Source organism: Ursus americanus, chromosome X, assembly GCF_024610735.1.
Source record: "Ursus americanus isolate L20-20 chromosome X, mUrsAme1.1.p, whole genome shotgun sequence".
Classification (NCBI taxonomy): domain Eukaryota; kingdom Metazoa; phylum Chordata; class Mammalia; order Carnivora; family Ursidae; genus Ursus; species Ursus americanus.
In genome coordinates, this window is record NC_142164.1 from 46,868,232 (window position 1) to 46,880,485 (window position 12,254).

Here is a 12,254-nt window from a genome sequence, read left to right on the forward strand (position 1 = left end):
AAAATAGAGCTTCCCTATGACCCAGCAATTACACTACTGGGTATTTATCCAAAGGATACAAATGTGATCTGGAGGGGCACCTGAACCCCAGTGTTTATAGTGGCAATGCCCACAATAGCCAAACTATGGAAAAAACTCAGATGTCCATCGACAGATGAATGGATAAAGAAGATGTGACATATATACACAATGGAATATTACTCAGCCATCAAAAAGATGAAATCTTACCATTTGTAATGCCATGGATGGAACTGGAGGGTATTATGCTAAGCAAAATAAGTCAATCAGAGAAAGATGATTATCGTATGGTTTCACTTGTATGTGGAATTTAAGAAACAAAACCGAGGACCATAGGGGAAGGGAAGGAAAAATAAAATAAGACAAAATTAGAGAGGAAGACAAACCATAAAAGACTCTTTTAACTATAGGAAATAAACAGAGTTTCTGGAGGGGAGGTGCATGGGGGAATGGGGTAACTGGGTGAAAGACATTAAGAAAGGCATGTGATGTAAGGAGCACTGGGTGTTATACACAATTGTTGAATAACTGAACTCTACATCTGAAACTAATGATACATGATATGTTAATTAACTAAATTTAAATAAGATAAAAAACAAAATTAAGGAAGCATATTGCATTTTTCCAAAACTACTGCTCCACCAAATGCTGTGTGCATATACCTGATAGCCAATAATAGCATCAGAAGAAGAATAAATAATACAGGTTTAGGGAGAATACATTCTAAATGTAACAGATGTACATCTCAATGACTCAGTTGCCATGACAAAATGTATTGCTCTCAATGGACCTAAATACAATGTAATGGCTGTCAAATGGTGATTTCCACAAACAACAACAACAACAACAAAAACAAAAAACTGTATCAAAGATTGTAAATTAACAAATAATGTGCCCTTGCTTTTTTCCCACAGATGTCTAGGAAAAATCAGGCTCACTAGGAGTCAAATATCCACTTGAAAAGAACATTAGAATATTTTCTACCTTCATTTTGTTTTAATGAATTAGTAAATGGAAAAATGTTAGGATTATATGAATAATAACTACACAAATAAGAGTTTTAATTTGCTTGAGAACTGAATCAAAGCCAATATCACCATCAAAATATAAAGCCAAGATGTTTCAAACAATTCCATTAATTTTATTTTTAACTGAAGAGTTTTTAACAATTAAGCTTTAGTAAAAGGTACCTACATCAAATGCACACAGAAATTCTGGAACAGAGGAGCCTGGGTGGCTCAGTTAAGCAGCTGACTTGATTTTGGCTCAGGTCATGATCTCAGGGTCCTGGAATTAAGCCCTGTGTCAGGCTCCATGTTCAGCATGGACTCTACTTGAGGATTCTTCCCTCCCCCCACTTACATGTGCTCTCTCTCTCCCCTCCTAAAATAAAATAAATAAATCTTAAAGAAAAAAGAAATTCTTCAACAGTTAAGTTAGGAAGAATTATTCATTAATATGCTTGCATTTGACAGGAATTTTTATTTGTAAGTGCACATGACTACAGATATTGGTGGTAGGATGAGGGGAAACCTTTCTCTGAGAAAAATAGGCAGCAATAGGTCAGGCTTTAAAAATTCCTTTGGAAATTTTATATATTTTATATTATAAGTAAGCACAATAGGGTTATATCCTGCTGCCCTTGATTTTATGCTGTTCTCAGTGAAAAATTAGACTTACAGATCAAGAACAGGGAGTAGGCCAGGGACCAAACACTGCCCACTGCAGGCAAGGAGAGCCTCTACACAGGACTAGCTCACAGGATAAAACAGCCAGGAAACAAAAACAGAGTGCATGCATCACACACTGAAAACACACCCTGAAGCTCCAGACCCTGGGCACTACATGACCTCTTCTTCATGAAGTCATTACTTTCAGGCATTTCTAACACACGGAAAAAGGCAGAGACTTGGACAAAATGCAAAGGCAGAGAAATATATCCCAAATAAAACAAGATAAAGCCACTGCCAGAGATCTAAATGAAACAGATATATGTAACATGCTGGATGGAGAATTTAAAGCAAAAATCATAAGGTACTCACTAGAATTGAGAAAAGAATGGAAGATTATCAGCCAGACCCTTACCACATACATAAATGAGTTAAAAAAAGGATCAGAGATGAAGAGTGCAATAAACAATACTACAAACAAACATACTTGTTGCAAAGAACAGCAGGTTGGAAGTAGCAGAAGATGAATTAGTGATGTAGAAGAGAAAGGAATGAAGAACAATGAAGCTGAACAAAAGAGAAAGAAGAAAATGCAAAATGAGAATAGACATAGGGAACTCAGTGACTCCATCAAACAAATAGCATTCATATTATAGGAGTCCTGGAAGAAGAAGAGAGAAAAGGGGTCAGAAAATATATAAGAAATATTGAATGAAAAATTTCCTAATCTGGGGAAGGAAACAGATATCTAGATCCAGGAGAAACAGAGAACCCCCATCAAAATCAACAAAAGCCGGCCAACACCAGGGCATAATTGTAATCAAATTTGCCAAACATAATGGTGAAGAAACAATCTTAAAAGCAGCAAGACAAAAGAAAATCTTAACATACAAGGGAAGACTTGTGATGCTAGCTACAGATTTCTCAACAGAAGCTTGGCAAGCCAGAGGGAGTGGCATGATATATTCAAAGTGCGGAATGGGAAAAACCTGCAGCCAATAATATTCTATCCAGCAAGGCTGTTAACAAGAATAGGAGGAGAGATGAAGTGTTTCCCAGGCAAACAAAAACTAAAGGAGTTCATGGGGCACCTGGGTGGTTATAGGCTAAGCATATGACTCTTGATTTTGGCTCAGGTCATAATCTCAGGGTGGTAAGGATCCAGCCCTGCATTGGGCTCCATGCTCAGCAGGGAGTCTGCTTGAGATTCTCTCCCTCTGTCCCTCTCCCCACTCAGTCTCACTCTCTCTCAAATAAATAATAAATAAATAAATAAATAAATAAATAAATAAATAAATAAATAAATCTTAAAACAGAACTAAACTAAACTAAAGGAGTTCATGACCACTAAAGCAGCCATGCCAGAAATATTAAAAGGGAGTCTTTGTGCAAAGGAGAGACCAGAAGTGACAAAGACAAGAAAGGATCAGAGAAATAGTTCAGGAACCATAGCTCCAATCAACTGATGGGGTAGCAGAATGGATTAAAAACAACAACAACAACACGCATCTGTATGCTGCTTACAAGAGACTCATTTTAGACCTAAAGACACCTGAAGATTGAAAGCGAGGGGATGGAGAAACATTTATCACACAAATGAATGTCAAAAGAAATCTGGAATAGCAATACTTGTATTGGACAAACCAGACTTGAAAACAAAGACTGTAATAAGAAATGAAGAAGGGCACAATATCATAATAAAGGGGACAATCCAACAAGAAGATTTAAAAATTGTAAATATTTATGCACCAAATGGGAGTACCCGAATATATAAAACAATAACAGAAATAAAGGAAATCATTGATAATAATATAATGATAGTAGGGGACTTTAACACCCCACTTACATCAATGGACAGATGATCTAAACAGAACACAAAGAAGCAAACAATGGATTTGAATGACACACTGGACCAGGTGGACTTAACAGATGTATTCAGAACATTCCATCCTAAAACAGAAGAATACACATTCTTCTTAAGAGCACAAAGGAAATTCTACAGAATAGATCATATATTAGGTCACAAATCAGGCCTCAACAAATACAAAATGACTGAAATAATACCAGGCACCTTTTCTGACCACAACATTATGAAACTAGAAGTCAAGCATAAGAAAAAAAATGTGGAAAGACCACAAATACATGGAGGTTAAACAACGTGCTACTACATGGGTCAATCAGGAAATCAAAGAAGAAATAGAAATATACGTGGATATAAATGAGAATGAAGACACAATGGTCCAAAACCTTTCATATACAACAAAAGCAGTCTTAAATGGGAAATATATAGCAACACAGGCCTATCTCAAGAAGCAAGAAAAATATTAAATAAACAACCTAATTTACACCTAAAAGAGCCAGAAAAAGAACAAGAAATGAAACACTCTACACATTTAATGCAATCCTTATCAAAATATCACCAACATTTTTCACACACTTACAATAAATAATGCTAAACTTTGTAATGGAACCACAAAAGACCCAAAATAGCCCAAACAATCTTGAAAAAGAGCAAAGCTGGAGGCATCACAGTTCCAGACTTCAAGTTATATTCAAAGCTGTAGTCCTCAGGACAGTATGGTACTGGCACAAAAACAGACAAAAAATCAATAGAACAGAATAGAAAACCCAGAAATGAACCCCCAACTCTATGGTGAACCAATCTTCAACAAAGCAGGAAAGAATATGCAATGGGAAAAAGATAGTCTCTTCAACAAATGGTGTTGGGAAAACTGAACAGAGGTATGCAAAAGAATGAAACTGGACCTCATAGACCACACACAAAAATTCAAAAGTGGATTCAATTCAAAATGGATTAAAAACCTAAATGTGGGGGCGTCTGGGTGGCACAGCAGTTAAGCGTCTGCCTTCAGCTCAGGGCGTGATCCCGGCATTATGGGATCGAGCCCCACATCAGGCTCCTCTGCTATGAGCCTGCTTCTTCCTCTCCCACTCCCCCTGCTTGTGTTCCCTCTCTCGCTGGCTGTCTCTATCTCTGTCGAATAAATAAATAAAATCTTTAAAAAAAAAAAAAACCTAAATGTGAATCCTTAAACCATAAAATTTCTAGAAGTAAATACGGACAGTAACTTCTTTGACATTAGCTGTAGCAACGTCTTTCTGGATATGTCTTTTGAAGCAAGGCAAACAAAAGCAGAAATAAACTGTTGGGACTGTATTAAATAAAAAGCATCTTCACAGTGAAGAAAACATTCAACAAAACTAAAAGGCAACCTACAGAACGAGAGAAGATATTTGCAAATGACATACCTAATGAAGGGTTAGTATCCAAAATATATAAAGAACTTATCAAACTCAACACCCAGAAAACAAATAATCCAATTTAAAATGAGCAGAAGACACGAACAGATCTTTCTCCAAAGACATCCAGATGGCCAAAAGATACATGAAAAATGCTCATCTGCCAGGAATGGCCAGCAATCCTTTACCCACGGGTGAAAGATTACTCCAATCTTTGCTGTGAAACAGAGAAGGCAAGGGGGTTAATGCTTAGAGACAAGACCCTTTGCTCTTCTTTGCTCCCACTTTTATTGGTCCTTCAGGATAATCAAAAATCCTTATCACTGTTTCTCAAGCATGTGATGTGTGACAAGGGGTCTTACTGGAACTGGAAGGAGCTGTTTAGGGGAAAGATAAGATATGCTAATCTACATGTTCTATGAGTTCTGCTAAACATAGCCTGAGGGACAATGCATACATCTTAGATCACAGGGCGGCTGTTTTGGCTAAGAAATCTTCTGGGAAGGCTGGCATTCCTACAGCAGAATGGTCACACTGGGCTCAGCATTCCAAAGGTCTATGCCCTTATCAGAAAACTTCCCTTGTTCCCAGCGGCCTCAGTGTTAGATTTTAGCAAGCCACGTATTATGGCTGATTGCATGTTCTACATTAACCCCAACACTCATCACTGATCATCAGGGAAAGACATATGAAAACTACAATGAGATATCACCTAACACCTGTCAGAATGGCTAAAATCAACACAAGAAACAGGAGGTGTTGGCAAGGATGTGGAGAAAAGAGAACCCTCATGCATTGTTGTTTGGAATGTAGTTGGGAGCAGCCACTCTGGAAAACAGTGTGGAGGTTCCTCAAAAAGTTAAGAATAGAACTACCCTACGATTTGGCAATTGTACTACTAGGCATTTACCCAAAGGATACAAAAATACTGATTCGAAGGGACACATGTACCCCAATGTTTATAGCAATATTATTTATAATAGCTAAGATATGGAAGCAGCCCATATGTCCATCTATTTATGAATAGATACAGAAGATATGGTGTGTGTGTGTGTGTGTGTGTATGTATGTATATATATAATGGAATGAAAAATTGTATAATATATATATAATATAAATGATATACATGTAATGGAATATTACTCAGCCATAAAAATATTGAAATTTTGCCATTGGCAATGATGTGATTGGAGCTAGAGAATATTATCTTAAGTGAAATAGTCAGAGAAAGACAAATACCATATGATTTCACTCATATGTGTCATTTAAGAAATAAAACACATGAGCAAAGAGAAAAAAAAGAGAAAGAGAGAAAGAGACAAACTGAGAAATAGACTCTCAACTATAGAGAACAAACTGATGGATGCCAGGGAGGAGGTGGGTGGGATGCATGAACTAGGTGATGGAAATTAAGTAGTGCTTAATTTGTGATGTGCTTGTTATGAGCACCGATTGCTGTATGGAAGTGTTGAATCACTATATTGTACACCAGAAACTAATACTACACTATATGTTAACCAATTTGAATTAAAATAAAATCTTAAAAAAAGGAAAAAATATTGGCTCTACTTTAAGCTTTCTTTATCTTATTAGCTGTATCGTTTTTAGTTACAATGCATTGATTCTAAGAATGAGACAGAAGGTACGATGGGGAATACTTGGCTCAGCTATTCAGGTATAGGCTTAGGTATCAGCGTGTTTGTTGGTGGCTGTTTCTGTTTACTGAATAAAGAAAATTATGGTGCTGTCTAGAATACTTTACCTTATTTGAAGTGCCTTAACTGCTGGCTTATATCCTAAGAAATGCAGGGATGTTGATTTTTAAAAAATTTTCTGTTCATTTGTATTTGTAGTGAATTCTTATTAAATTATCGTGCTTGCTACCATTACCACCACCACCACCATCAGCAACAGCTGCTTCAGTAGCATCCCTGGCTATTTTTGGATGTGCATAAGAGGTGTGAACTATTATATAGGCCAGCATAGTAACTTGGTCCACCAAAACAAAACCATTTGAGAGCATGGAACAGGGCTCTTTGAGAAACATCTAATTCTGCTTGTGTCCCTGCTACTATGATCTATATACAATGGCTAACTTCATAATCTGTGACCTCCATTTTCACCCGATCTTATGTGTTATTCAATAATCCTATATTCTATGGTTTTGTGGTTATTTCATTGCTTTCCAAAACAATGATACAAACATTAAAAGCTTTTTTTTTTTCATTTTGATGAGAAGAAAAGCTTTGGCATCACATACAGAAGTATCCTTTAGATTAACTGAAACTCTTTTTATTTTGAATGTTAAATTGCTTATGGGATTTTCTAAGAAAGTGCTAAATTGAACAAAATGAAAATCATACATAGGTTAAGTCATACATGTTATATGTTATATATGTCATGAGTTAAAAACTGGCCATTATCTTCTTAAATAACGTAAGTTTTCTCTTTTTATTTGTTCTTTTCTGTCACTGCCACATTATTGAGCCTCATGTTTAACTATCTGACCAGTTTCTGGTTAAACCACATTTCAGTCATATTGATGACTCTACATCGATTTTCTTTAATACCTAAGGTTGCTAAAAATTCTAGAATGACTGATTTCATTTCTTTTTTTTTCCCTCATGGGCATAGCTTAGGAATAACACCAAAAATATATTTGTATATGTATATAAATGGTGATACTGAAGTGATTAAATATTGTCTGGAATTTAATGGTCAATTTAGTCCATTAACTATTACAACAAATTATTCCACTAGATGAATGATTGATTGACAGAATTGATGAATCAATCAGTAATTTGATGTAAGATTAGCATAAACCAAAACAGGTGACATAAACAGATCCTGGAATGGCTATGCAATTTTAAAATGAGAAGTACAGTTTGCCATTTGATTGCTTCTTGTTTTTGTTGCTTTTGTTTTGTTGATAATTACTTTTTATCATGAAGACAATGAAGATGTGACTGAATTAAATTACCCATTGTCCTTTTCAGAAACTAAATAGATACTTTTTTTAGAAATCTTTACAGAAATACTAAATTGGAATATTTGTGAAAATTCTAATCCGCAAAACCTGGAATATCTAAATTGATGGCATCTGGTATTCTATACAAAGCTGAGGCAATATCCCTTTTGATTGTCCTGATGGTTTGATAGGCTTTTATGAAAGACAGCCACATATGCTGCTAATCTCTGTGTTAGATACTAACAGCAGAAATTACCACATGTCCAACTGCTCAACACTTGAAAGAAATGGGTGAGATGAAAAGGCAATTAGAGAGATGGACTAAGAAAACTGGATCCTCACTGAATCTATGGCTCTAAGGGAATAATATAGGATTTTTTCTTATTGATCCAGTCAATTTGATCATTGAAATTACTTGCCAATTTGAAAACACAATCATTACGATGGACTAAGAAAACTGTGTCTTTACTGAGACTGTCTAGGGCAAAATATAATTTTACTGTATATACCTGATTGATTTGGCTAATGTATACATCCATGGTAGATAATAAAGTCCCTTGATCCCAAATCTAAATTATCTTGCTTGCCTTTCTTCAATGGTTAATATTCAACTATCCATTCCATTTCATGTTTTTATAGACAGGTCATATATTTATAGCCTAAATATCAACATATCTATATTTGAACATAATTGTACATAGGTAGTATATTATTTTTGCAGTTTTATAACCTCCTTTAGCTCACCACATGAGTGACTTAGTTTGTTGCACAACTAACATACTAATTCGGGGCGCCTGGGTGGCACAGTGGTTAAGCGTCTGCCTTCGGCTCAGGGCGTGATCCCGGAGTTATGGGATCGAGCCCCACGTCAGACTCCTCGGCTATGGGCCTGCTTCTTCCTCTCCCACTCCCCCTGCTTGTGTTCCCTCTCTCGCTGGCTGTCTCTATCTCTGTCAAATAAATAAATAAAATCTTTTAAAATAAAATAAAATAAAGTAAAATACTAATTCAGTTATCAGTCATATTTTGCCTCTTCCTCTCTTACCCCACGAGCACCGTAAAAACATCCCACAAAAACAAGACTTCCCTCTGTTTGATTTTTGAGAAGCCATATGTTGATTTATGAGAGAGAAAGAGAGAGAGACAAATTTGGTTTAATGCACCAAAGGAGTTACATGATCTTAGTATCATTAATGGAAGTTCATCAGCTTACTGTGATGTGATAATTTCAAAGTATTCTGAAATTATTTCTACAGGGTAAAATACTGATTTGTTTTTCCCCCTTATTTGCTTCTTTTCTTTCCTCCCTTCCTTCCTTCCTCCCTTCAGACCATGGAATAAGTAATTTGATTTGTTATACTATTTAAGATGGCTTTCATTTTTCCCAATTATTTGACTGTATATAGTTGCCTATAAACCATTCTTATGTTGATGTGTTATGGTGTGTAAAATAAGAAGTTTAAATACCAACTTCCTTTCTTGATTTCTGTAATACTCGAATGGTTTTGCTGGGGCAGGGGAGATGTTCAGATCAAAGAGAAAAGATGGTAAATGGGCATTCAGACCTGCACTTACCTTCTCACCAGCCAATTTTAAAAAGAAGAGAAGAACCACATAGTAGACATGTAAGCTTAATATTGAACTGTGCCACCAGTATGGTTTAAAATAGAAAAGATTTATTGAAGTAGACAAAACCAACTCTTCAACTACACCAAATTTTTAAATGACTTTTTATTTGTGCCCAAAGGGTGTGCAATGACGGGCACCTTCTATAAACTCAAAAAAATAAATATACAAACCAATATAATTGATGAATGTAATTATTGCTGATCAACTAATTTTAGTGTATTATGTTTTTGTCTGTCCTAGCTGATTAAAGCAAGGGTGAGAAACTGCCTCTCTGGAAGTTACATGATTTTCCCTAACAAGATATAAAACATTTTAGCTTCATGCTTGACCCCTCCATGTGTTCTTCTCTACCTGAGGAATTGTAGCAACTTGTAAAAGGACAAGCAAATAGTTTATTAACAGTCACAGTTCATAGTGTGACACTGTAGGAACAGGCTTGGCATACAACTGCTGCACAGGGAATGCTCAGAGCCCTACAACACAGAGGAAATGGCTAAAACCTTATCTAAGTTCAGTCAAAAATATCATCAACACTAGATGAGAAATTCTCTCTTCATTGACTAAGTCCCAGTGCTGAAAAAAGGTTAAATGTGTACTGCTACATCAGCAGCATTGGGGAAGGAAAGTATAAAACCTAACTGTCCTCCGAAGTTTGGGTCCTGCCTTTTAGCTATAGTGCACGGTTTTAATGACAACACTCTCATTAGCTCAGCCTTATTGGACTATTTCAAACATTTATCATCTTATGTGGCTAAAAGCATAGTTCATGCAAAATTAGTGGAAGAGGGAATGAGGATTAAAAAGGTCTTGCTGCTTAAGGGAGTAAAAAGCAGGTTGTCCTGAGCTCTTCATCTAGTCTTGTACATTTATTAAGGGCAAAACCATTTATCTTTCGACTCATAAATGAAACAGATACAGTATCTCTCCCTGGGGCACAAGAGCCACTGAGGGAAGCTGGATTAGGCCTGGAGAACTGATGCAACCTAGTGTGGTGTGTTACCTCATGGAGCAGTAAGTTAGCAACACAATTTGATTCCAAGTATTTTTTAATGTTTTGTTATATATGCAGAAAGGGAAACTAAACTGAACAAAAAGATTGCCATTGCCAGTTCTGTGTTGTCTGAGCTATAAGCATTGTGTCAAGATTTTTACAAATGGATACTGTAAGCACAGGTGACATGGTTGCAAGCTTGCTTTTGGGAGGGGGTACTTGTGAAGGAAACAAGAAAATACAGGGCTGAAGAGAAACAATATTTGGTATGTAGAAATGTAATATTTTTATTCAGATGACAGTTAGGCTCCAGCTTCTTGCCACTATAGTGGTTGCTATCATTTTTCATCTGTAGGATAGCTCAGTCCTGTATTCCAAGCAGAAAGTGTATTGTTCAGTTTAGCCTCTGGTGGCTAGAACACACCAATTTGTACTAGTACATTTTTAAGTTCAGGATTGATATTTTGGCTTTGCAACTGACTGTCAGAATACTGGGTATACATAGTATTAAAAATAAGTGTGTGGTGGTTTTATTAACATACTCTTAAAGAGTAAAAAAAAAATCATCCCAAAGAAACAAATTCTCCAACAAGAATCTGGAGTCCTTCTGTGAATTAATACTGTTATCCCCATATATTGAGTCACTATGGAAGAAATAGCAATTTCAGATTTCTACTTGTTTTTGGAATTCAGGATAATGATATTTTCTCTGTTTGCTTTTTAAAATCCTTTGTCTCCTACTTTCCTGCTATCCTACTCATTGGCACCATGCATATATTTAGAATGTCTTTCTGAATGTAGCTTGCTAATGCTAAGAGCACATAGCCACTGTGCTTTAGTATTGCTAAGATACTGCAGATGTGATACAGTATATGTTCATAAGAAACCATGCTTATAATTATTGCATTTAAATTAATATCAAGAATGTTGAGATACATAAGAAAAGTCTGTTTTTATTCTTTATTGTATCAACCATTTTTGCAGAGCAACCATATCCCTAAATTACAAGGCTGCGTGTGTGTGTGTGTGTGTGTGTGTGTGTGTGTGTGTGTGTGTGTAAGCATTTATTTAAAGGGGAAAAAAGGTTTTTGTGTTAAGTTTATTGATAGACTGATAAGTTATATTTCACCATACCTCTAAAAAACAAGGCATGCTGGGTACTGTGCCATTACCATACCTATATCATATTTCAATCTGCACATTTTAATCTAAATTTTGTAGCCATTTTTTAAAAGATTTTATTTATTTATTTGACAGAGAGAGAGACAGCCAGCGAGAGAGGGAACACAAGCAGGGGGAGTAGGAGAGGAAGAAGCAGTCTCCCAGCGGAGGAGCCTGATGTGGGGCTCAATCCCAGAACGCCAGGAGCACGCCCTGAGCCGAAGGCAGATGCTTAACCACTGAGCCACCCAGACGCCCCAAATTTTGTAGACATTTTTTAACCAGTACCCTTTGAAGCTAAAGTCCTATTCAAATGATTGCATAATCAACCAACCCTTGACCCCTGCCATATGCCACCAAACTCAAGAGAGATCAGACTTTGGTAACAGTGAGAAACTAGATTTTGTTTTGCTCTTTAGAAAGTTAATTTTTTTGGTTGCTGGGAGGCAGTATCAGCTAGCTTTGTAATCAGCTTTCCCAGGGGTCAAAGCCCAGCTCTTTCCCTTACTAGCTGTATGAATTTTTATGAATTAAACTCTCATTTCCTCACTGTAAA